At 42.6% G+C, this 27,993-nt stretch overlaps 1 protein-coding gene across 10 annotated transcripts in view; it reads right to left on the reverse strand.

Annotated features, from left to right (window-relative positions):
* Positions 1-2,427: 2,427 nt before the first annotated feature.
* foxb1a (forkhead box B1a) overlaps positions 2,428-27,993 on the reverse strand; it is a 73,008-nt gene continuing 47,442 nt past the window's right edge. For 2 of the 10 annotated variants that reach the window (XR_015086443.1, XR_015086451.1), the window contains 5 exons: positions 18,744-18,847; positions 17,762-17,847; positions 10,110-10,170; positions 5,700-5,788; positions 2,428-4,759 (listed from right to left, as the gene is read on the reverse strand). The gene's annotated coding sequence lies outside the window, so the exon portion shown is untranslated. Of the gene's footprint in view, positions 4,760-5,280; positions 5,789-10,109; positions 10,171-17,761; positions 17,848-18,743; positions 18,848-18,928; positions 19,060-19,099; positions 19,743-27,993 lie in introns of those variants that run through there. The other 8 variants (XR_015086447.1, XR_015086452.1, XR_015086449.1 and 5 more) reach the window with 8 other exon arrangements.

Consider the following 27,993-nt stretch of genomic DNA (forward strand, 5'->3'; position numbering starts at 1 on the left):
GCCGACCATTTAGCCTGACATTTTTTTTTTTTTACATGGAACATCAATAAATCCAAGCACATTTTAGCAAACCAGTCTGCTTTTGGTTTTTGGCTTTTAATTTAAATTTCAAGATCCTTAACACGTCTTTTGGTTCATTTGAAACACGACATAAATGGCAATTAAATGTTCTCGTAACTTTTTAATTCAATACCAGGGAAATATGTAAAAAAATATATATCATATTCACAGGCCAGGGTCAATTTGAAACATTGCATATCGTTGAAAATAAATGTTCACGGAACTTTTAGATTTAAAAACAGGGAAATAAGTAACAGTCTCCTTGCAAATGAGGCAGACACAGTTGTTGCATATTGCAGTGAAAAAATAGACCAATTTCCACCTATCCCGAAAGGGAAATCAACCGAAACATATTTTTTTCAAGAATGTGTTGCCAGCAGGCCCACAAGTCTAAACAGAGCATTCTGCTTTATATTGTGTGTGTGGAATATGAGTTGAGCAGCAAAATCCACCTGTTTTTAGCCATCTCAGGGGGCGGCCATTTTGTCACTTCTGTCGACTGAAAATGACATCACAGACCCCCAGGTCTCAGATAACGACCAATCGCGGCTCACCTGTTTTCAGAATATGGCGAACTTATATGACCTGATTACGTGAAGTTGCGCAGGAATTTCTGACATGGGGCTGCTTGCGCTAAGATCTTTGATTACAAAATAGTTTGGATAAATGAAGCAAGCCCGGGCAGGTTGCACAATACAATATGGCTGGTAAATAGTGTGTGGGTTTGACGTGAAGTTGCGTCGAGGCTTGGTGGCCCTCGGCCAGACGCGCTGATGCTAATTCTCTATGAAGTGCTTGTAATGGCGTGGCCCTGGCTTCGGCACACTGGATGTGCCGCAGTGGCCATGCTAATACGCAAAGAACTACAAGGCGGGGCGGCAAGGCGCCCTCTTCATCATGGTGGCATATTCACATTTATTTACATCCCGGCTAATAAGATATGTGCTGTGCTGCTAGGTGAGACAGAAAGATGTTAGGTAATTAAACTGCTTTGCTTCCCCGTTCATCCATTATCCATACTCACGCCTGCATACATAATGTAATAATATCAAATAAGGCACAAATGGATGAGGTGGCCATTCTGGCGTGTTTTAGCGCTGGCGGCGTGTCGTAAATCTACACGGAGGTGTCACAGGAGACCAAATGTACAGGAAGTGTTGTGATGAATTTAGGAAGCATCAAAATATGTGTTCAGAAGGGCGGGAGGAGGATTTTATACATACGACTCTTTACATAATGCGGCCGTGCAAGAGCACAAACCAGCCGGTGAGTGTTCATCATCACAAGGCGCTCAACCTCTAACCCGCCGGAGGTTCCGGATCGACCGAGTGGTGCTCTAATCCGTGTTGTCATGTTACTTAATCCTGCCAACTAAAGGCGAGCCTCGGCGCTGGTGTCCTTGTCACACTTGCCGCTGGACCCTACGCACACGCACACTTCTACATCGCCCGTGCACGCGCGCACGTTCGGGGGGCGCGCACCTTCATGCAAGAGATTGAAATCGGCCGGGCAGACACTCAAGCATGAACCAAATGTCAGCGGCGAGCCACAAGGAGGAGAGGAGCCTGTGTTAATTATCACGAAGGTTCACGTACGCGCCGAGAACCAAGTCATTTCCCGGTGCCTCCCCTCCTGGGACACGCCGCGATGAGACAATTTCAACAAGTAGGCACTGATTGACTCCATGTTGGATGCGGTTTTACCAATCACGTCCTGGAACGGTGGAGCCTGCATCTTCTTCCGGCTGAATGATGATTTTTTTTTTTTTTTTTTTTTTTTTTTACAAATGTGTAGCGTGTTGGCAAAGAGTTTTACTGGTCATCAAAGCGTCATATGACAGGATGACGTTTGAAGCCGAAGATCACAAAGTTCTGCATTCCGTAGTCAACGCCAATGTTGGTTACTTAGTAACGCGCAACTCCAAAGTGTGCACACCTTCCTGTCGCGACTAATCGAACGCGTTACTTTTACCAGTCAAGTAATCAGACTACAATTACTCTGCAACTATCACAAACAACAGCGCAGTCTGCTATCATCGGAGTGTTACCTATCTTAAATTATGCCCAAAAAAATACGTGGATCGCAGCACAGTATGCGTTCAAGCTTAAAAAGGAAGTCAACCAAAACATATTTTTTTCAAGAATATGTTCTATGCCAGCCCACTAGTTGAAACAAGTCATTCTGATAAATATTGCGTTTGTAGGAAAAGAGTTAATCCATCTGTTTTAGCCATTAACGGGGGCAGCCATTTTGTCGACTGAAAATGACATCACAGTTGCTCAGAGTTCAGGTAACAACCAATCACAGCTCACCTGTTTTCTGATTGGTCGTTACCTGAACCCTGAGCATTTAAAAACGGCTGGATTTTGCTGCTTAACTCTTATCCCACAAACGCAATATTAATCAGAATGCTGTGTTTCAACTAGTGGGCCTGCATAGAACATATTCTTGAAAAAAGATTTCATTTTAAAATGTACTGTATTTATGTTAAATGAGGTCGAGAAAGACCATTTTTAAATGTTTAAAAAAAAAAAGTAGCCCGTATATGTTAAGTGAAATCCAGAAAAGACTCAATATGTTTTTAAATAAAAGTAATTATTGTCAAAAATAATTATAAGTCAAAAAGCTTGTCTTTCACAAAGACAAACTTGACTCTTAACTTATTAAGACTAAGCGCCTGGCTAAACATCTCTCTAAAACCTAACGTTGTTTTTGGAATCACCCTCAAAAACCTGAAGTTTTCCCGGAAATTCAACACCTACAAAATAATTGATTTCTCACCCATCTATAAGACATTCTGCCTCTAATTTTAAACGGCCGTCCGTCTGTGAGTCGTAATAAACTTTCACTTGCACGTATACTCGCAAAAAAAAAAAAAAAGGCCAAGCCCATTTGTGCATCAGAGCTGCTGTAAGTTGCTCAAATGTACAAGGGGGTGGGTCGTTTTCCTTTTCAAACGTAGAGTATGTTTTTTTTTTTTTTTTACCATAACAACCAAGTGTGGTGCTGGGAAATAAATTTCTCATTACATTTAGCGACTTTTCCAACCCCTTGAGTGAACAACTGTTTTTCAAAAAAGAAGCACCGAGCAACACATTTTGCATATTTCCTGTAAGATTTCCAGAGACTCTGAGACTCCCTCTCATGAATCAGACATTCTTATTTAACTACACACAAAATATGTATTTGGTTGTTTCATTTCACACTTGATGGATAGGGAGTCACTCCCAAGACCCAACTAGTTGTATAAAATTCAATTTTCATAATATTTCCCCTTTTATAGTTACTCCCCGATCAGTCTTGCGTAACATAAACAACGTAACCAATAGCGATGTTTGACAGACTTTGAAATGTGCTGTCATCTGCGTCTGCCTAAAAATGGCCGCATTTCATCTTACAAGAACTCTACTTCGAACCTATGCTTTCATAAGAGTAATCAAATAAAGTTAATTTAAGACAATTTCCTGCAGTAGTACGCTTGTTTAGGTAGAATTTTTCTCTATACTTTACCAACCTCTGGTTGTAATGTTACGAGTGAGTGAGTCAAAACAACCAGTCCATTGAAGTAAAAAACACATCTATCATCTTCTCACAAGGATTAAAAAAAAATCTAAAACGCACCATTCCCGAACTGGTTTCTTCCATACACATCGATGCTGGTAACAAACAGACAAGAAGGACCTTTCTGATGCCGTGCGCTTGACGGACGTATCGGCATTCTACTTCTTTTCCAACAACACGTTTCCCATGTGACACTTAACCTTTAGAGATTTCCCCTCCTGTCTGTTTGGTCTGTGTTAATTAACCCTGAGCACCCATCATAGAGGGACTGGCGTCCAAGCATCAATGGTGATGATTCTTTATAGCGATCGGCGGCCGTGTGAGCGTGCGTGTGTGCGCGCGTGTGTGCGCGCGTGCGTGCGTGCGTGTGCCGCCAAGGATGAGGAGAAGATGGCATATGGCTGTTACAGGCGTTTGTGCCGCTGTCACCGTTGTGTCCTTGTCACTGGGAAGAAGTTGGCTGGAGCAGCCTGACCTCCCTCAGGTGGCCATGGATATGCAAATGAGTGCAAAAATAGAACTACTTCCTCTTCAAAAACAGCAAAAAAGGATTTGGGGAGTTTCTTTTCATTCATTTTGGCTGCTGGCAGAAATGGTTGGAATACACAAAAGCTGGTGAAAAGAAGCACTGATGGCAGGAAAAGCAGCACTGACTGAGCCTCAAGGAAGACAATGCGCACGTGAAATCATCCAATTAAGCACTCACTGCTTGGGAATCGACTATGTTGGTTACAGCAATTGCCCGCCATAAATATGTTCTAATCATCAGAGTCTGAAAGAGTTTTATTTTGAAGTGCTTTCTGACTGTGCCAAACCACTCATCTCGCTTACAGTGTATAAAAGGTTAAGAGCACAAGCTAGCAAAAATGAGCAAAAAAAATACAATTTCTTTGGACAGCTTTTTTCGGAAAAGGGGAAATGCCAAATGATGAAAGGGAAATGGTAAAATGGCTGCTCCCTGAGATGAATAAAAATAGAAAGGTTAGTCAGCTTAATTCATATTCCGCAAACGCAATATTACTCTGAATGTTTAGACTAGTGGCCCGCATATAACATATTATTGTACAGACAATTTAAAGACAACAGACAGTATCAGCAATCCTAATACACGTTCATTGGTAGAGGTCCCCAATGTAGTCTGCAATACAGAAGAAACAAAAAACACAGAATACCCTTGCTTACATTTCCAAAGTTCCTATCTTTGTGCAATAACAGCAACCAAAATTATGGAGTAAACTAGACATAGACTGAAAGATGAAATCAACCCAATCATATTTTCTTTTTAAATGTGTCCAGCAGGCCCACTAGTTAAACACGGCATTGTGATTAATAGTGTTTTTATGCAATATGAGTTAAGCAGCAAAATCCACCCGTTTTTAGCCATCTCAGCGGCGGCCATTTTGTCATTTCTGTCGATTGAAAATGTCATCACAACAACCCAGGGCTCAGGGAACGACCAATCACAGCTCGCCTGTTTTCTAAATCTGAGCCGTGATTGGTTGTTACCTGAGACCTGAGTAGTTGTCATTTTCAGTCGACAGAAATTACAAAATGGCCGCCCCCAGAGATGGCTAAAAACAAGTGGATTAACTCTTATTCCACAAACGCAATATTTATCAGAATGCCTTGTTTCAACTAGTGGGCTTGCATAGAACATATTCTTGAAAAAAGATGTTTGGGTTGATTTCCACTTTAAGGTGTCCTTGTCTCGCATTACCCCATGAAGGGACCGGATCATCAAAGAGAAACACGCACAGAGTTACATTCAGCATAATGGTGAGTTTCAGATTTTCAATCTTTTTTTTTTTTTTACTTGTTTCTATGCTGATCTGTCAAAATATTGCTTCCTATGAAAGCAGCTCTTGGTGCAAAAAATGTTGAGGAACGTTGGGTTGCAGGACTGAATCTTTAACCTTCTGTCCCCTCTCTGTGCTAAATATACAGTACACCTCAGACAGGTGACATGTAGTGCATTTATTTTGTATGCTGAAAATCCCTTTTTTGTCTAAAAAGCACTGTTTTTTGTGGAAAGGCTACAGGGTTGAAACCCACGAGTCAAAAACAGCAAAAATACTCACGATGAAAGAATCGCTGCAGCACCACCAGAGGGTTTATTCTCCGTGTTCTCGGGGCAAATCTGCACCCGGCGCCTCTATCTGACGTTTGTCTAAAGCACATAAAGACAAAGACAGGAAGTGTGATTAGCCATGGAGGATAGCGGCGTATCTGGCGCTCCCTCCAGGATACGTCTTGAGGTGAGGCTGATCAAAGCTGTGCCCACAGACACGACGAGACTGAAGCAGCACTTTTTCAATGGCTATTTCTGCCTTAAGACAAAAGAGCGTTGCGGTGGGGGCTGATGTGCGAGACATATTTCCCTCTCAACGCCTTCACGAGAAAGTTTATACGTAGCTGTGGAACAATACGACAAGATTCGTTCAGTAGAACAATTTAAGAGACCGAAAACAATCAATATTTTGTGTTCGTAATCGGACTATTTTCAAAATGAGCAAGGCTACCTTCACACAAACTAAATTAAAATACATTAATAATAATTATAATGAACAAGTGATTTTAAAAATAATATTTAAAAATTGTCCTTAAAAAAAAATGTAAATGCACTGTATAAATCAATCCATTCTTCGCACTCTCAAAGGTTGCTCAAGTGTCAACTGTCAATCAAATACTTCTGCAACCTGGTAAAAGGAATGCTGCATCTTTCTCAAGCCTATACATCCATAACATGTTTGAGCCATGAAAATACATCCGCGCACACCAGGTTGTTGCGATGCTTTTGCACACCACAACAACAAGGCTCTCTAAGCCCCGGACCGCTCGCTGGCTGTCAAATTGGATTTAAAAAAAATAATTTCCCCCTCTCCTCGCCTTTCTCTGCATGACGTTCGTGCACTCATGGCTGACAACGAGGCGCTCTAAAGTGGTCACGGCAGTGGACCATTCGAAGGGAATATGTATTTTCTGAGTGTAGTCATAGCTTGCTAGCTAAGTGCATGCTGCAGTTGCTCTGCATAACCATTGATGGGGACGAAGGGGCTCAAGTCCTGCCGGACGCCAAGTGCGTGCGTCACTTGGCCCTGTATTAGCCACACCCCCAAAAATAAGGAAAACTGGAATGCTGGAAAACTGTTTAACGCTCTATCGCCAGAATTGAGAAGTTCTAAGTATTTGTACATGTTTTCAGCAATTATTTTGAAACATGTATCATGTATCTTGAAAAAAAAATTGAATTCACTTTGCAGGGTATTTAAAGGCAAATTGAGCAAATGTGTTCTTTCAGAAGTGCGTCTCCAACTGGTAGCCCTTCGCAATCACCGCACTACCCAATGAGTAGCTTTCAGTTTCAAAAAGGTTGGTGACCCCTGCTTTAAATCCTTCAAGCTTCTTGAGCACCACTGAGGAAACTCGAAACTTCAGTTGCCTCAAGAGGCTTTATATGGTGTTGAGGTCTGGAGGCTGATCTTAATATGCATCTTCTTGAGCCACCATAATCAACACAGCCATCGGAGACCATTACCTTTGGATATGAGCAAACCTCCAAATTCAACAAAGGATCAAATATTTCCCCCACTGTGTATTTGGCCTCAAAATGGCTTTATTTTAACCCAACTGCAAGGACATAAAGGTTAATTAGGATGCGTTATTACCATAAATTCAGGACGGGGGTAAAAAGGATTGCTTTTTCAAGTAACCCTCTTTGAACTGGTGCCATTAGACAGACGTTCCAAAAGCCCTCAGTCAGCTCAGCACACACAAGCAGACTGAAGAACAGCTTTTGACCCAGAGCTGTGGCTGCTCTGGTCCGCGCCAAAAAATGCAAGATTTAATAAATACGATGCAATATCCATGGGAACTGTACACACACACAATCTGCCATAAGATCCAAGCAAATATGATGACAGCGTGTACTACACAGATTTGGAACAAATGTGATTTTACATTTTGAAGAACTTACTATTCTTATACTGTCACAATTTTAAAAGGTATCTTAATGTGTGTCCCGTTAGAGGAAAGACATTTTCTTGTTGCTAATATTGTGCTTCATACATAGAATTTATCTAACCCAGTAGCTGTCTAGATCGCTAGAAATATTAGTGCAACACTTAAAGCGGAAGTCAACCCAAACATGTTTTTTTTCAAGAATATGTTCCCAGCAGGCCCACTGGTTGAAAAAGGGCATTCTGATTTATTTTGCGTTTGTGGAATACACTCGTTTTTAGCCATCTCTGGGGCGGCCATTTTGTCTTCTGTCGACTGAAAATGACATCACAACTGCTCACAACGACCAATCACGGCTGACCTGTTTTCTGAATCTGAGCCGTGATTGGTCGTTGTGAGCAGTTGTGATGTCATTTTCAGTCGACAGAAGACAAAATGGCCGTCCCCGGAGATAGCTAAAACGAGTAGATTAACACTTATTCCACAAACACAATATTTATCAGAATGCCCTGTTTCAAATCGTGTGCTTGCATAGAACATCCATCCATCCATTATCTGTACCGCTTCTCCTCACAAGGGTCGCGGGGCGTGCTGGAGCCTATCCCAGCTGTCTTTGGGCAGTAGGCGGGGGACACCCTGAACTGGTTGCCAGCCAATCGCAGGGCACACAGAGACAAACATCCGCACTCACAATCACACCTAGGGGCAATTTAGAGTATCCAATCAACTTACCATGCATGTTTTTGGACTGTGGGAGGAAACCGGAGTGCCCGGAGAAAACCCACGCAGGCACGGGGAGAACATGCAAACTCCACACAGGGAGGCCGGAGCCGGGATCGAACCCGCGACCTCTGAACTGTGAGGCGGACGTGCTAACCAGTCGACCACCGTGCCGCCTGCATAGAACATATTCTAGAAAAAAATGTTTGCGTTGACTTCCCCTTTAAAAAGAAAACCTAAATACAATACAATGAGAATGAAATCATAAAAACAATGGCATTAGTAGGATAAATTATTTTTCAAGAATCAAGTTGATATTTTTTTATTTACATCATTACATTTATTTATTGGCACTCATAATATTTGAACAAATACTCATTTGAGAACTTATCTAAAAATCACAAATTTATTGGCGGGTATTGTAACATTCAGCAGGAAATGTAACATTCACATCTTTTTGTGTGTCAAGGTCGCTGATTGTTCTTGCGTCTTTCTGATGGTCTGACAAATGTCACATGTGACAAGTGTCACATTTCAGACAGTGCGCTGCTTTCAAGTGCAGCCTGCGCACTACAGCGGAGGAGCAAAAGGAGGCGCAGGTACATTGTCTTGGCCTTAGGGGCTGCAATTGTGAGCGCCGGGCTCGGCCTGGTAATTGAGGCGAAGGAGTGTGATGAGACGCTAGTCATTATAGACCTGTGTGAGACTCGGTTCTACCACAAGGACCACTTTGATTGTTGGGCCTTCAACACTTACAGGTGGTGGAATGACAGCTCATTTGGATTTCATTGCTTTGTTTTCTGTTGCTAGTTTCTCCACTGTTATCATCAATATTTGATTTTTCTTTTGCTTGTGCAAAGTCGCCCGTCTAGGCGTGTACTGTCGGTAATGGCACCCACATTGCATACCTCCTCTTCTGCATTTTCTCGCGTATGCAAATGATGTGTCGTCCTCTGCTAAGTGAATAATTATATCAATATGTTTTATGGTTATACAAAGATCGGGATGGGGAATTTAAACGTTGGAGAGGGCCAACATTGTTATTAACTTAAACCTGCTCCCTAGAGTAAAACATTTTTATTTTCAAAAATTAATTGAGGGTTGCATTTGACTCGCAGGCAGCAAGTTGCCCATCTCTGATGTAGACGTTCATAGCATGTTGGATGTAGCCAGCGAGTCATCAATGTCATTTATTTTATTTTTTTCTTATAACAGCACACATTTCTGTGCTGGCCTCTAAGCCGCTAAACTAAGAGACTAAATATATACTGACAATTTATTTCAAAGAGGTGGGAAAAAAAATCCACTCTGGCAAAAAAAAAAAGCGACGAAGAAGAACTTTACTCAAGGATAGGAAGCACATCATTATAACGGGGAAGAAATATTAAAAAGCTGGGATATGAAAGAGTGAGGAGTTACTCGCCTTTGGCTACTCCGACTGGCTTCAAAAGCATCTGGAGATCTTTCCCTCCCTCAGACCCTTGCTCTCCCTTGTTGTTTGACTTTATTTGCCGGCTAGCGCTCACTTTCAGGCTGGGGAGTCTTCCATTAAATAATCAATAACACAGAGCGGCATAAAGGCAAGGGTCCCTGTGTGTGTGTGTGTGTGTGTGTGGAGGTTATGTCAGCATAAACACAAACGTGGGCACAAAAGCGGCCGCCTGGCACCTCCTACTCCTGCCCGCTTGTGTCTGTTTGACACCTCACACTTCAATCAGGCTTGCCCCCATATGACTGTGACCTGGTTGGCCTAATTACACACAAACTAAGAAGGCTGAGGGGAGCGTAAGTGTAGGTATGAAGGTAATTACCTGTTTTTGCCTCCCTCTGCTCCCCTTTTGTCTCTCATCATCTGTGACACGGGGCAGCGGGCTGTCGGATTAGAGGAGGACATTAACACATTACTCCCTTCTCCCTCATGGATAATGGAACAAGGTTTTCATTTGAATGATAAACAAAATGACTTGAAGACAGCGGGGAGATCCCTGACACGGGCCCCGCCCATGCAAAGCTATATTATGCAAAACAAGGGACGATTTTGGGTGTCCCGCGCACACGTCTGCGTATCTCCAAGGCATGTTGGGACAATTATGAGTGGCTGCAAGTAACTCTACCTTGCTAATGCGATGCAGCATGATATGCGTTTCTCTTTTATCACGGCCGTGCTACTTTCATCTGCAAAGTTCTACACCAAATCCTGTGTTCTTCGCATCAGCATAGACTTGCAAACGGAGGGCCCTAATCACGCCCCGGAAAACAACAAAGCCCCGTGCCGTATATGTCCAGGGGCCTTCAAGAAGTCTTGACCTTGTCGGAGCAGCCAAATCAAATAATAGAACATGAAGTACTGATGTGTTTAAGGTGAAAAAGTAAATATATTTGGAGGAGAAAGACTATTCTGCAGTGCATAGCTGCAGTGCTGTTTATTTTCATTTAGCAAGACTTTCAATTCAAAACAAACTGAAGTTATTTTAGTTTACTTTGCTGCCAATAAACAGCTGGGGGGAATGTTGTTCCGCAATGACGCGCCAACTAAAAAAGGCACTTCAAATCTCCCCAAAAAACTACAGCGGCGCGGCTCACGAAACACCGCCATGCTTGAAGAGTGACTCTTCAGAAGTGCGTCTAAAAAGAGAGCATTGAACATATATTGGTTAACATCCTTTCACTGCAACTACAATTAACGTGTGAAGCTGCGCTCGAATCGCACTTTGTGCCATCCACCTGCCAATCACTGTGTTTGCAGAGCTGGATCACAGCGTTGTCTTCCTACTGTGTGTGTGTGTGTGTGTGTGTGTGTGTGTGTGTGTGTGTGTGCACGAGGGCTGCGTTAACTGGTCGTTTGAAGATGACGAACAACCACTCGTGCTGTGCATAAACTCCCAAATTGTAAGAAAATAAAAGCAAACGGCAGGGAAGGAGCTATGTTGGCAACTATGACGGCTGAGAGTCAGACCGGGCTCTTCACTTACATGGCGCTAGCGGAGTGCTCGCTTTCATTTTGTTGTGATGAGAAGCAATTGTCTATCCCAATTCGGGCTGGGAATTTGAGTAAACGACCTCCATCAAGATCAGACCCGTTGCCATAGGAGGCCGTGTCCCCTCACTTGAGGCACGGATTAAACAGCTTTTTTCCCCCCCGTTTTATTTCATCATAGTAGCTATTTTTGCATTAAGAAATACTATTGTTGAGTTCTTTATCACGAAACAATACACATATAAAGAAACAATGGTGTCATTTTGTTTGATTGATGGCCAATCTAATGTGCAACAGCAGCAACAGCCCACTACGTTACCAAAAATAACATTAGGTGCGCAAGGGTCACTTATTCAGTATATATCCCACACAAGTAAATCTGCAATTTATTTTCTGTAGCACTGTGTAATGGTATGACATGTCGGAAAAATATGTACGTATTTGTAAATAAATTGATCTTAAACAAGGACGCTGTTTAAATCATTCTGTGACCATATTTAACTAGGTTTACTTGTGGATCAAATACATTTTGCCCATTTTAATTCATTAAAATACTACAGCAATCTGTTCCAGCCTCCCCCCAAAAATAATTGTTACGTTTTTACTTAATAGCACTGTATTGTATAAAAACAAACTGCAACATAAGAAAATGTGAAGAAATAAAGTGGTTTTATAAAGTGTAATTACTGTACATACTGAAGAATTTGTGTGTTGGATGAATGACGTCGGTCAGTCTGCATGTGAGTGTCTTGACGTGAATTGTGGCCTACACCAGCTCCTTGCAAGCATTCTCATTTTGTCTTTGTGTGTTTGACTGCTTGTCCTGTCAATGATTGACCAAAAATGCATCAGTGACTGCGGCAATCCTTGCCCACATGCAGGGGTATGACACACTGAAAAAAAAAGATCCTTTGGATTTACTAATTCGATTAAAACCTGTATTGTAATTTTAATAATTTTTGTAATTCAATGTACTGTGTTGTCCTCCAAAATAAATTATATGTATTAGTTTAGCACATTTGAATCACGTGCAACTGAAAATCAAGTCCTATTTTTTTAGCACAATATCTTAATTGCGTAATTCTCTTGTCACTTTACATGGCAGCAGCATACCTAAAACTTGTTAAAATTGCTCACAACACAAAAAAATGAATTCCTTAACACTTTTGGACTAATGTCCCGAAACTGTGATCCTCCCACCTCTTCCTGTCCTTTCACTGCTTATGTAGCGCGGCAGAGCCTTCTGCTTCAAGTTCGTAAGGAAACAAAACAGAGAAAACAGCAGGCAATTTTGAAAGATCGATTTTGAGCCTTCATGATCGAGCCCCACAAATTCTACCTGACAGCAAAGTGACCAGGAAAAAGAAACAGAGCAATTGTGCTTACCTACCTTGCTGAATCTGCTAAATATTTAATTTTAGTTGTGAAGCTTTTAAAATAAATCACGCACGTTTGTGCGGCTTAATACGGTGCCACTCCAAGATATATTGGGAGCAAATAGCGCACACGAGACAGTAAGCCGGAGTAGTTTTTCTGGTATGTCGCCTTTAGATAAAAATGTCACCGCTCGGTGGTCCCACTTCCTCCACATTTGACAAACTGAGCCGTTTTAAAAATGCCCATTCCTAAATAAATGTCTTGATACCCACCTAGCGGCATTAGCTTCTTCATTTTGAATGACGTAGCTGTGAGAATTCCGCCCGAGTGCTCCGTTTAATTGACTTTGCGCGTCTATTTTCTCCACAGTCAAGCCTTCGGTATGCAAACGCCTCTCGTACTACAGGGAATGTGAAAAGTTCAGGATTGCTGGGTTCTCCAGCGATTCGATCATCCAGAGAGCTGCCAATCCAGACATCTCAGCACCTCGTCGAGACGGAGCCCGGAGGGCGCGCAAAGACACAAAGTCCCTCGTCAGGACACGGCGCCATCTTTTTATCAATGTTGACCAGACAGATTCCTCGTGTCGTCGCATCGAGGGAGCTTTTCCGGTCCCTTTTCTTTGTCGTCTCGGGTCAGGAGCTGTGCCGTGCCTCCACCTTGAGAATTGTGACAAAGGAAATACTCCGAAGGCATGTAACGAGGAATAACCCGAACCTGTGGATGAGTTCAAACTTCTCGGGAGAGCCAAAGCTGGCGCGACGGGGCGTGGAACCACAGCGAAGCTCAAAGAGGCCAAATTAACGTCGGCGAACAATTTGTCAAAATGACTCACAGAGTCACAGACTCGCGATTGGTGTTGACATCATTTCAATTATTTCCAGGCAGCATTAGGGAGGCGCGGATTAAAAAGATAAAACATGGGCTTTTATCTATAGGCCACTTTGCTAATGAGATGGATTAAAAGGCGCTCTGCGAGGGGAATTAATTTGCACGTGAATGGCAGTTAGGAGGCAAACGTGTGGAGCAGATGACTCAAACCCCCGAGGGCGCTCCACGGTTAGTTTGGCACAATTTAGAAATTACACAAGTCGTTTACTAAATAACAGACTGATCTTTCCCTGAACTGCATTCTTTGGCGCTGGCTGTCACTTGACTTTCAAATGTGTTGAAAATAGGTTAGTCTCTCCCATTGAATGAGGCCTCCTGGTAGGAACCACTCACTGCAGTGTGGTCATTTATAATTCATGAGGTGGCTCGTCCCCTAAGTTAATTTTGCCCAGGGCACTGTTTATTTCTGCTTTGTACTTTGTTTAAAGTGAGTTGTTGACAACTCTTGCACATGTCAAACTATCACCGCTAATAATTGCTTAAGGAGATAGAACTCTTGCAAATGTTGGTTCCACCAGAGGTACATTCTGCTCGCCCTGCGCACAACTTCTTCAGATGAATTTTTGATTCATCTCCGACTTGCTGTCGACAAAAAAGTCCTCAGTAATTCAAAGCCATCGCTGTAAGAGAAATGTTAAAAAAGAATAATGTAGCGCGCTCTCCATAACATCCTAGTTTTCATGTGGAATAGGAAACGTCTCCCTCCGCCGCCGCCGCCGCCGCCTCTCCCCCGCTCCCCCGTTTCTTTTTTCTTCCCCTCCGACTTTCTTCTTCTCTTCCCTTGCATATTGACCAAAGATCGACTGCGCTGCTGGATGATGACAGTCCCACTTGCTGGATTGACAGAATACATTGTAGGAGAGTTGAGGGCCTTGGGCGCTACCTCCATGGGTCAACGGCGTTCCTTTCTCCGAGCCCAAAGTGACATTCCCTCAATACAAGCAGTCACTTGATTAGTGCCAATTATCCAGGCTGTCACTTTCCCTGGTGAGCGCGGCCCAGGATGCGCCCCCCGTGCCCCGCGCTTCCCGTCTACGGCGGACGCGCGCAAAAAGTCTGCGCTCGTAGCTGTAGGCTGTGCGAATCATTTTGAATGCAGAGACGAGGAAGGAGGGATGGGGGTGGATGATGGGGAATGAAAGACACGCGGGAAGCAAGTTCGGAGTTTGACAGTGTGATAGCATTGACTTCCGAGACGGTTACAAGGGGAGTGTCGGTTCCCCCGCAAAGACGTCTCCCCGGGGCTGCACCAGCTTCCATAAGTCAATCAGTCAGCAGCTTGATATTCAGCTGTGCGCCGTCGACGCGACCCAACTGGGTTACGCTCACTCCGACATTCACTTGGAAGTGCGTTGGTTTTAGGCGAAAACGCGGCTACAATAACAGACATGTGGCGAGAATATAATTAACGTGCCGGAAAATAAATATAGGCCACATTCGGAATCCGAAAGGACGACCGTAAATCTTTGGCGCCAGTGAATCAAACCCAACGCAAACATGTGTTAGCAGCTGGTGCAGAGCCTAAATAAACACACCAAACAAAGGCAGGGCCGCTTTAACGCGTGTGGACTCAAGACAGGGAAAAGACTGCAATTATTATGAGGAGATCATTTGCTCACAATTATTTCACAGCCGAACGAACAAAGCATCTTTTTAGCCCAATCAAATCCTCATCAATGTTTAGCTATTTTACCTCGTAAAGTAATTAGGATTTACACATTTACATTTAAACACCGCATTGTATTTACCCGAGCTGGGCAAACCGCCTATGTGACGGACCGGCCCGTCTATCCGCCTATGACGGACGCACATTTTGTAGGCCATAAACGATAGACGGGAAACTTAAGAAAATCGGACTAAGTAAGCACAGTCGGAAGCCCAATCTATGCATTTGTCTATTTTCGCTTTAGACTGCGTTACTTTCTGTAGAAAATCCTTCTAAATTCTTATTACCGTAGCAACGTCAATTAAATAAATGAAAATCACTTGATGTGTTAACATCACAGAGTCGTTTTTTTTATACAGTTTGCAGCAAACTATGTTCAGACAATGCTTATTTTTGCTTTCGCATGTATGAAGCACATTGAGTTGCCTATGTGCTGTATAAATGAATTTGCCAATATGGTAGAACCCTGAAGTCGTACATTCCCAGTTCAGTGAAAATAATCAGTGAAATACGCCTCTAAAGTCGCACAAAACAGTTGAAACAGCTGCCATGCATGCCCTCCAGCAAGACTTACGGGGACTAACCCCGAAAATGCCTTTTGCAAGAATACATTGTATGTGCCAGCACTTATCAAAACAGGGCACTAGCCATTGATATTGCATTTTTGCAATTAAACAGAATAATTCATCAAGGCGTGGGGCCCTTCATGGCGAAATCAGCTTCAGTTGCGAACCGGAAATGTCGTTGAAGCACGAGTAGTGCGCTGTCTGAGAAAACAGCGTGCGACTGTGTCTGCTATAAAAAAGATTCAGCGCATTCAGAATCTAATGAAGACTTTTGACATCTTGGGTTTATTTCACCTTTAATTCCGGCAAGCATTAACTCCGTGCAAGATTTTCTTCTTCGTTAGAAGATAAGACAGAAAACATTCAAGAAATGACATGAATTCAAGCCAATGTGGTGTCACTCTCATCTAATATTTTTAGTTAAGCTACTATTAATGTTTTTACATTTTGCCCAGTTTCAATATTAATAGCGTTCAACATTCTTAGACCTGTATGAAAGTTACGAATTTTGAGAAATCATGAAAAACATTGCCTCTATGGTTAATAAAGGGCTATAACAACCGTTTGACACTGGAATTATTTCAGTGTCCATTATTTCTGGTGGGGAAAAGTGTTCCAAAATACAAACACACTGGAGGTTCATCAGTGTCTCAAAACGGTTTGTGTTCAGCCTTTCAGTTATGTTCTGAATTTATTGTTTTAACTGTCTTTGTTTTCATGTCTGATTCTTACTGCAGTACAGCACTTTGCATGCAGCTGTAGTTGTTTTTCAAGTGTTCTATAAATAAAGATGAGTTGAGTTGAGTTTAAGTGGTTCCTCTGTGTGATGTTTTTTATGCATGTGGTTATCCCATATATACATCGGCTTTGTTTATTCAGATTTTGCCTTGTACACAGTTGTCAATTCATATACATCACATGATTAAGTTTAAATTGCATTTTGCACTTGTCAGCCCGTGCCTGAGAGCCAAACGGTCTGGAAGCTTTGTATCACCTGTTTGCAGGTAAAGCCACAGATTTTCTCCAGCTACGGTGATATTTTTTTTTCCCCTGTACTCTCCCAAAACACAAGCCCTGTGTTATTGAGGCACTCTTTAAACAGTGCTGCGGTGTATTTACTGATCTATTTCTTGCAGCTTTCATGTTGTTACTGTGCCTCTTGTAACTTTGCTGCATTGTGCGGCGGGCGCCGAGCTCCTTAGAACGGCAGAGGTTATCCTCAGTGTGGATGACTGCAGGGGAGTAAACACTATTGGAGCGCGAGTGAATATTTTGTGTGAGAGGCCATTAATTATTCATGGCCGCCTCATTGTGTATGATGATGTGTCAGGATGTTTGCCAATAAACAACAATATTCCTTGTAGGATTGATACGATATGAAAAGTTGTCGAGCTAGTTCGTCGCACTGTGGAGAAGTCTGACGGATGCAGTTTGTGGGAAAGTGGGTACTTATTTATGGAAATATCAATATTGTATTATAATGCTGTATCCTCTCCACTCAGTAAAAAAACAATACAGGCACTGCTCCTTCAAATTTGGACTGTGAGACATTCAAGGGCATTTTTAAAGTAAACCACCGGGTACGAGGTAGTGTAATCAAACTAGATTTGATTCGGAAAGGTAAACTTGGTAAGTCCACAGCAGATATTTGCCGGAAAAGAAAACTCCTTTCAAAGTGTTTAGCTCCCAAATGGAAGCTCTAGTGACGTATAGCTTGCACCGTTGGCTCAAGCGCACAGTGATAAGCTCCGCATGTCCACGGGGGGATTTTGTTTCCCTTTCATGGCGCCCCCGCCACCCGTCTCCCTGCGCTGCCCCGGGGAATACACCAGCGCACGGGCAGGAGTGCAGCAGGCCGCACGCCGGGCGTTATAATTGCTATCTCCTCCTCGTGCAACACTGTGAACTGCGGAGCACGGTGATTAAATGAAAAAAAAAAAAAAAAGAAAAGAAAAGAAAAAAAAAACTCAGCATCACAGTTTGTACCTTGCAGGCAAAACAGCAGGGTCCTCTGGGATGGGGTCATCACAGCTCCCTCTGTGATCTGTGGATGGGGGTGTACACGCTGTTCACTATTAAGTGTCAGTGCAGAGAATACAAATCCAAATCAGTCAAATATTCACATACAATGGCAAAATATTGAACACATATTTGAACTTCAATGGCATCAGTCTCGGCACAAAATTGCGCACTTGGGCATCCACCTCATACATGTGTCTGAAATTTGTCATTAGGAATGCATGCATTATGCATTGAGAAATTAAATCAGTCATGTAAACACCACCACATTTTTATCAGGGTCCACACTTTAAATTTAATGGCCGTTTTTATTGGCTTTTGACTCACTCCTTCATAGTTGCATAAAAAACTGTTTTTGAATAAACATTATAGTAAACAAAAACATAAATTAATGGAAAAGACAACCTTTTTATCCGAGGTAACAAAGCACTGATATGCTGTACAAATTAATTCACCTTGTGTAACACGTCAATACATGTATGTGATTCCTCTTGTGAGGAAAAAGTACACTAATTTATTTCAAAATGACCAAAAAACTGACAACACAAAAAGATTATCATCAACGGTATCGACGTCCAAGGGCAGAAGAGAAATATGTATGTTTTTAATACTGCAGTGTCCAGAGCTGAGGTGCAGTAGGGTAAGCTAATGCTGACGTGTGTTTAGTTTTGTCATTGGAAGCAATATATCCCGAAATGTTACAATGACATTGAATGACTGCCTAACCTATAAGAGATGATTCCACTTTGGCGTGCTTGGATCTCCTTTTGACTTGATACATACTACTAGGAGTTTAACGATGAAAGATTTTTTACGTCAACTAATGTCATGAACCTTGATGATATCACTGATATATATTTTTTTGCACCATGGACCGGTTTGATGTGCAAACATTTCGGTGGATAGGTATAGAAAGTAATACAAACAAATGATTCAAAACACAACTCACCATAATGCTCTATGTAGAACTAGTTAGTGGGAGTCCTGTAAATGCTTCTCTTCAACAAAACGGCCATTGTCGTCCTGAGTTCAACAGTGCAGCAGGTTGTAAGACTGGAAATGAAAGACAGTATAAAAGAAAAAACATTTTTCTGTTTCAATTTAACTTGTTTTTTGTATTCAGGATACACTTACTTTGGGTCTAATTTTTGGTCACATATTTCCCACACACTTGTAGCAGTCACATTGTTATGTTTTTTTGTTTTTTTTTTGTTTTATATTTTCAGCATTTGTCTGTCTCGTCAATGATTGTGTCCACCTGTCTGCATTCCACCCCCTTGTGTTAGACAATGAGCTCCCCCCTACCTTGTGTGTCTCGTCCAGGTGTTTCTCGTTGTCTTGTCAGTATGCTTGTATTTAAGTTCCTAGTTTTTGTTCTGTCCTTGTTGGATCATTGTCTCTGTCATGTTCTTTGTGTCTCCTGGAGTTGTGTTTTGGTTCTCTAGTGTTTCTTTGCTTGGACTTTTCAAGATTTGTTTGTGCTGGTTTTTGTTCATAAATATTTTCTTCAGTACCCCCTGCTTCTCCTGCCTCCCTGCATTTGGGTCCTCCGTCCCGCAAACATTACACATATGGCCATATAGTATACTGCAGTGTCTGTGGCTGTGTATTACAAGACATAATATTTGGGCGACAAGGACAGACTTTCACTTGGCGTGACTGTCTTCGTTCCTCGCTGACAGTCCCAAAGTACCACTATATGAGTCTTTTTAGTTGTGGCGATTGAAATAGGAGAAGCTAGCAAGCTACTCTGGTGATGACAGCAAAGAGTGAATTCGATTTTTTTTTCTGTAAAGTGAGGATAAGCTAGGGTTGCCAACCGTCTCTTGAAAGACGGAATCGTCCCGTATTTACGAACGAAAGTACGCGTCCCGTATTGAGTTGTAAAGTGACGGATTTTGTCCCGTAATATCGTAAGAGTAAAAAATGATGTGTAAAATGTCGATGGGGTTAATTGAACAACAGTTCTTTAACACACCACCTCCGCAAAGGCTAACTTTAAAATAAAGCTTACCAAATAACACATTGCGCTATTGATACCTATGCAATAGCCTTAGTAAGACTTTTACTTTGGAGTTGACCTCCGTGGTGGCGTAACAGCTACCTTGACTTCCGTTTTCAACGTCTCAACATGCCACCAACATCAACGCAACGCCATCCCGAAGTCATATTTAGTCGCGAATTTAGGTCGCTAACAAACCGCTAGTTAATTACGCTCTCATTGTATGATACGGCACAAGTCTCCGGCGTTAGTGGCAAGCAGCTGTTATCATTAGCAACAAGTGCCTGGCTGCTACTTCAACAGCTGTTCCTTGCTTTTTTTTTTTTAACTTCTTTTTCAATATTGTGGAGATTATTTTGTAATGCGCTGTCCATGTGTAAAGGAAGGTGCCTTAAATTGCACTTCAAGGTAAAAACAATAAAATAAAACCTTGTCTTCATTTATTTTATAAAAACACTTTTGCTCATTAAATAGTTTTAAGAAAAAAATGTCTAGCATAATAGACTTTTGTCAAAGCCGTTTCTGCCAAGGCAGAAAGCTCTTTGCCCTTGGAAACACATTGTGAATATTCTTATTGGATAACAATAGAATCTTCTAAATGATAGATTAATGAATCTATTATATATATGAATTAATTGCAAATATCACTACTTTATCTTGAGGATCAATACTTAAAATTGAGCACTGTGGATCGGAATATCGATATTTTGGTATCGATACGCCCATCCCTCGTTGAAGGCAGTCAGGTCGGCCGTCCCCGCTGATAAGGTGTCCCTTATTTATTTTTCAGGGAGTTGGCAACCCTAGGATAAGCGGCGCAGATAATGGATGGCAAATTGGAAGACGGGATGCCAAAAAGACTCCCCGATAGCACCTGCCTTTGGCAGCGGAAAAGCAATCAATAGTGAGTGAGAGCTGTGTTGAACCGAGCATGCCCGGTGCAGTTGAAAAGGGTCCTAAACTCCCTCTGGTCAGCTCGTCGCCAATACAGCAAATTACACCTCCAAAAATGAAACATAACCAACAAAAAGCGATGAGAACATTCTGTACCCTTCGTGGCCGAGGCAATTAGTGAAGAAGAGCTGAGGAAGAACAATAAACTGCTTCATTTCACGCTGTGACACAATTACTTTGGATTTAATCACAGTCCTATTAGAGGATTCATTCCTGATTAAGCAGCGCTAGTTTGAACGCTCACTCAATCAGCAGCAACCTGATTTAAAGTTGTCTGTGACCATCAAGGTGCAGATAATTCACCTGGAGCCATAAAGAGAATTAGACCAAGGTTTTACACCGAGTTATTGTCCTTGGACAACCTGCACATACACACAGATCCGGCCATTATCACATCGGGTTAATGGCTTTGTTAATTTAAAGACATTAACAACTGCTCGCCTGTCCCCAATGAACATGTCATACAAGGCGGGTCTTGCGTTGTTAAACGGGCCGCTAAGTAGATTGATTCTTCGGATGCAAAGCGCAGCGGCGACGTCGGCGAGCGGGTTAATTAAACATTTACACACAAACACCCCAACAATCTATTGTGCCCGGCTAATTTATGACATCAATATGCACTTTCATCAGGATTTTTCAGAGGCATATGTCCGCCTGCTCCGTGCTAATTGGCACCATGCCGCTTTAACTGCGCCGCTCTTCTTTTTTCTCCCGTTTTTTTGAGACTATTGAGCTTGCTGCATTCAACCATAATAGGGACGTAGCGGTCCCACCAGAGTGCACAAGCAGACTTAAGCACCTGCACCCACACCTCCACCTCCGCTCGCTTTCATCTTAGGCACAGGAAGCTTTTCTGCTTTCCCCCGCACGGCTTGGGCTCACGCACGCACGCACACACACACCAATGCAACATTTGTACACAACCGTCCACGCTAGAGATTCCCTCACAAGGCTCAACGTACGAGCGAGCGCCTCTTCCGAAACGCTTTCGCAAAACTCCTGGGGTCACCGGGGTGGGAAAAGTTCTCGCTTTTATCCCCTTACTTTCTGAGAATTTCTACATTTGTGAGTGCAAAGCGGAATCGGGGCCAGAGGCGCCAACGTTCTCCATCTTTTCATGTATCCTCGGCTGACGGGACGGCAACGAGGGAGCAATCAATCACCTCTCCGTTTCCAACTGACATGCGTGTGTCGCTTAATTTGTTAACACTGGGAAAACGGCACCTTGTCTCTTCGCTGGTCGTCACGGCGATGGAGCGTAAGGCTGATGAATCCCAATCATCGCTCCAGATGCCGGGCCTCATTAACTACGGATGTGTTTGCTCACAGCTTCGCCTTAATACCTCCAGTAGGCTACATGGTTGCATGTTGTTTTCCACCCTTCCTTTCAAGTTCGCTCCCAATTCACAAACACACGCATGCCGGCAAAGTCTTTAATACGCGTGCCAAGCGTGCACAGGCCCTGGGTAAGATTCCTCCGGGCTCGATGTGTATCCACAACAGCGTCTCTCCCTCCGACATATGTGGCGTGGGTAAACAACACGGTTAAGCCTAAAACAATGCGGGTCCCCGATGACTGCAATTATTTATGAAATCAAACACAATTCAGCTCGTCGCCAAGTGGGACGGCTCTCTGACATCACTCAACAAATCACCACTCTTTACTGCAAACACGCCATGTGCCGCGCCACTTATCACAATAAATATCTGTGCCATTAACTTCAAAAATGCATTTAAACATTGTAAAGTGGATCATGTGTAAAACGATGGCGAGCGTATTGGTCCTCAGGCACTACAGGCTCATCCTGGGTGACTTATGTAGGAGGCGCGGCTAAATTATTCAACACGAGCTGCTATTGCTTGTGACCGCAGTGAGACGTTGTCAGGAGTCAGGACACTACGCGTGCTCTTGGGGCATTGGCCTGCAAGCGAGCAGCTGCTGCACATGGTATGTTCGCTTTGGAGGGTGATTAAGAAAAAACATGCTCATGAGAGGTGATGTACTGACAGCGCAAGGAGCTGAGGGTCGTCATACCAACCAGTTCAAGAGTTGGAGCGTCCATTTTGTCACTTCTGTCGACTGAAAATGACATCACAGACCCTGAGCGCAAAGAGAAGCATTTTGAGTTGAAATAGGCATAGGGAACGACTACGTGTGCCATAAACGCCACCTCTGCAGTGCTACCCACGTCTACCTATTGTTTGTTTAGCTACTGAAGATTCACACACATGGGCTAGCTTTTTCTCAGTGTACGGCTCCCGTGCGTCTCCCCCGCATCCAACCCATCCAAGGTTAGGCGACACAGATTTTGCCACTGTATCATCTTCTTTGGCATCATACAAATTGAATGTAACTTTGTCTGTATGTCTCCAAATACCTCAAAATTATGTGTGATCGATATGTTGATGTAAGAATTCAAGCTAGCGGTGAACACTTTTTGGGCGGTCAAAGATGAGTCATCCCTTCCTACGTGCGATAAACATCGAAATACCGCATGGAAATCATCAAATAGAAAACAAGGCGATAGAGGAGATTCCACTGTTCATCATATCTAAAAATAAATAAGAAAACCTATTTTTAACAAGCCAGAGCAAATTTATCTGAGAGGAGTGCAAAACAGACCTGCGCGAAGTGATCACATGAATACGTGAACCAAAGTAGGCCATTCTGAGTACTTGAAACTCCAGGGCTTAAAATCAGTGCCGTTCCATAATCAAACAGTCACACTTTGGACAGACGCACACAAGCAGATGCTGACAAGCCGACATGTCACCCGCAAACTTTGCCTCGATGTTGGGGTCACTGACCTCTGTCAGCGGTCCTCTCGCAAGCGATGTAATTGGAGACTGGGACAATTTCAAGCAAGCACACATGTAGTTCAAGAGGAGAAAAACAACACTGAGGTCAGACTTCAATGGCCTAAATCAAGACATCTGACTTGCTATTATTAGTATCATTTTTTTGTTGAACACTGTGGAAATCTGTATAAAGACTATCTGGTTGAAATCCAGGTTGAACATGGACAAGACCTTGTGTAATTTAATGAATTGTTAAATTCTTACCTTGTATGTATTATAGTTAATACGGAGCAGTAATTAAATTGTATGACTAAACAACCACTATAGGGTTGTTTTAGAAGCAATTCACTGGGCAGGAGAAGCAGATGCTATTCTTTTATTGGCCTGTGGGGCACAAATGATCACACTCCACAAAGGCAAGCAACAATGTGCCTGAACTAATGTGATGTGTAGTCTACCTAATGTCTGGGTTCCAGGAAAAAATAAATAAATAAATAAATAAATAAAAAATGAAATACATCAAGCACCACAATGCTATTATCAGTGTTATAAACGAAAATATAAATCTACACTTTTAACCCAAGGCACTTCTTGAAATAGTAAAAAAACATATTGTGTATTTTTTTTAAAAGTCCCCAGGTATCTAAATAACATTTATGTGTACTGCTTTCAACAAAATAACCTATGGACCAAAAAAATAAAAATAAATAAATAAAGCTTACTTTACACCCCTTCTCTCTTGTCTTGCCGAATTCAGCCTATTTTGACGGCCAGCCCAGTCTCATGCAAGTAAGCCAAGCATCATCCTGTTTCACTGCTGAGGTGGAAGTGTGCAACAGTTTGTGCACAAGCACATTTTCAGAACTAGCAGACAGTAAAGATTTACTTGGTTGTTTGATTTTACAATTCATGTGTGGGCAGGCACCCCAGAGGCTGAACTGTTTCTAAACAAGCAATTGAAAAATACATTCTCTTTAATGTCCCCTTTTAACATTTCAACTCGAGAGTTGCTTATGAGACTGCCCAAAATACAGCCTCATCATTTTATGATTCATGAACTTTATTTATATTTTCTTACCAGTATTTTTGGTTTTTTTCACAACAATCACCTGTCCAAAAGCCTTTTAGCGATCTGTGCATGATCCATTTTGGATACACTTACAATCATTTTTTAAGATCACAAAGTATGTGCGGCGCATTTGAATATACTGCTGGTCAATAATTTCTTCATCAACTGTGTGGACAACTGCTCATCAATTAATGGGAAAAATGCTTGTTTTTGAAAATATAATTGGACATTCATATAATATGGCAGATGGGTATTTTTCAACATTATTACCTACATTTCAACTATAATCTTTTTCACAGCAGTTGTTACAATTAAACATTTCAAGATTTGGATTTAAGAAAATAGGAGGCTTTTGGGTCAAACTCTAACCAAACAAAAACCAGAATGTTTACCGATCGACTAATCAGTTATTGCAGCCATGCTTAGCTTGTTGTCGATGAAAAAAAAAAAAAAGTTGCACATTACGACTCCGGTGACAAATTCAAATTGTGTGAAATTCTGCAGAACCGGCAGAGCAAAGACACACCACGTGCCGCATTTCCGGTGCAGGGATTCTAAGCCCATAAATCACCAGCAGATGATAAATACGTGAGGGCGACTAAATTAAATGGTACTTAGCCTTGTGAGGTGCAATGTAATAGATCTGGAGTAGGAGGTCTACAGAAACAAAGAGGTGCGCGTCCTTTCTTCTCCAGCCAGCGGTTGTAAGCCCCCCCAATGATGAGCCTTGGCACAAAGGAAAGCAAAGATCATAACAAGAGCTACTGGAAATGGATCTCATTAGCCGCCTCTTCCCATCGCTTCCTGCAGCCCTCGGTGGGAATTTAGAGAGGCAGCGCTGTCTGCTCGCTCCCTCAGCTCTTGTCAAAATCTTCTTAATTATGATTAATTACACAGCCGTAAAGATTTCCTCTACAAATAAGGAGAGCCTCTCACTAAACACTACATTATTCATTCATTAAAGGGCCGTTTGCTGCAAACTGTAATTCCTGCTGAGAACGCACCGCTCGTGACAAGAAGCCATGTTTTCTCCCAACCGCTTGAAAAACACATCTATTTGGGAGCAAAGGACGCCCGAGCTGAGACTCCTCTGCATAGCGGAGCCTTTCCCTCAGAGGCCTCAATTGTTATGGATGCTGTTTATGGTGGTGCTATGACAAGTGTGAAGGGCACGGCGTGGTGAAAGATGCACGGCTGGCTCGTCTGCTCGCTGTCTGAATAGGATATAGGATTGTAAATGACCCTGCATCATGGCAAAGGCTCACGGCGCGCTAAAGCGATTTTTCCTTTTTATCCCCGTGATGACTTTTTTGACACAAAGTGACAAATACCGCTCGAGAGCCTAAACGTCTGTAAATTCATTGGATTTGTGTGTACACGCACGCGTGCGCGCGCGTGTGTTTGGAGCCGGGAAGAGGGGTGGGGGTTGTTCGAAAACGCCTCTGATATGGTAGGAGATCAAATTATTCCGTCTGTCTCGCATTGGAAGTTGCTCCCAAGTTTGCAGAAAGTCGACAGAGGAAAACAGCCAGCTGCGAGTAAAACAGCGCGAGTGAGTGACAAGAGGCAGACTAATGATAAGCTTTATAAGTTTTGATAGTTTCTTACGGCCTTCTCGCAGGCGACGCCAAGCGCTCCGGAGCTGCAAAGAGAACAATGTGCCTTTGAGACGCGCTTAGCTGCACCGAGGAAGCCGCGTCCTTCCGCCTCCTGCCGCACATGCTTTACTGCCGACAATAAACCATTTTAGTGCAAAATAAATTGGGATCGTATTGAAATGGTGGCACTATATATGTCACAGAAGACATACAGTTATTTTTTAGCAAAGCTGGGGGCATAGTTTATCATCATGCGGCTGCCTAGATGGGTCTGTTCCACACCATTGGCTCCTCTTGCTTAGTTAGATTGTGAAGGTCAGAGTTCTCAAGCCGTTTATGGCTGTTTAACTTTGGAGAATTATCACATGGGCGCCGCTTGGCTGATATACTGCACTGCTCCAACCCACCTCTGCATTGTTCAGTCCAAAGCCATTATTTGGACCCAGAGGACGGAAGGGGATGGCCTCACAATGTGATATTTGCACGCGAGGCCGACTTCTATCGCAAAATAAAATCCATGTTGAGAAAGCCCCCTTTTTTTTATTTTACACCACCAGAGGGCAAATTTAAATGTTTCATAGTTTTCACTCTATTATTAAAAGTGATGGAATTGGCCAGAGGTATACACACATGCACAAAGAGAGACGTCAGTATGAGGGGGCTGCGTATGAACAAGTGCCCTGAGCAATTTTGGAGGGGAAGGCGGGCGCGGTCTTTGCTCAAGGGCAATGCAGTAGTACTTGGGAAGCAAACTGGCAACTCTCCAGCAACCAGTCCCAATTTCCATATTTTGGTCTGAAGCAGCCCCCCTCAAAGCCCAACTACTGCTATATTACCACCAGTTATTCTGAAATATTGAGCATTATATGCAAAACACAAAACACAGTTAACATGGTTTCAGTTATGCTCGCATTTGTGACATTTACAGCGATATTATTGCTAAGGCTAAACCCAATGTTTTGATGTCACCTATTTTCTACTCGTGGGTGAATTAGCTCTTTGTTGATTGGCTGGGAGAATTCGCATGGTTCTACTGCATCAAGGTAAAGTGTGTTCATTCCCTTTAGCCTGTAATGCTCCTTTTCTACTGCACGAGAAGCTAATTTCCCTATTGACGCTTTCCATTGGAAAAAGTAGGCACAAGAGATGAAGTGTTACTGTCTATACAGTACCAGTTTAGGTTTCAAGTACGCCAAGCCAATAGCACATATGTGACATAAAACACTGCTCGTCGCTAAGTCATTTCATTTATCATGGTCCCGTCATTGTAGTACTGGTATTTAGGGTTACGGTTAGAGTTGATCAAAAATATTCACCCATGCTAAAAAGTTAGCTTGCCTTGACGCTTTACATAGCTGTGGATTCTGCAGTAACTATTATTGTTCTACACAGTCTCCACAAGGGATGTTATTGAAAGGCGCTTCTTCTTGAGAACCGGTTCCCAGTCATTTGATTCTTAGGAATCGTTTGTCAGCTTGCTTTGCAATTCCGCTAATTGATTCCTCATAGGGGAAAAAAAAGGCACCAGCGCTTGAATTGGCCAGGGCTTGGTCACTGGTGAGGCCACTTAAAGCTCCTTCTTTCTTCTTCTTTCTCAGGTGTGATTGGTTTGAGGTAATTAGGTGCTAGGGCGGTCATCTTTCTCACTTGTGTCACTGGGGAGGCTCCCCCTACTCTGATTTTCTTTTTCCAGAAAATCTTTTGGTTTTGTATCTGAATTTTAGTTTTGGATCAAGTTGAATGCACTGTAAATATTCCAATGTACAGTATTAGCAGT

The sequence above is a fragment of the Filicampus tigris genome, chromosome 4 (genome assembly GCF_054856515.1).
Source record: "Filicampus tigris isolate MCC_2025a chromosome 4, RoL_Ftig_1.0, whole genome shotgun sequence".
Taxonomy (NCBI): Eukaryota; Metazoa; Chordata; class Actinopteri; order Syngnathiformes; family Syngnathidae; genus Filicampus; species Filicampus tigris.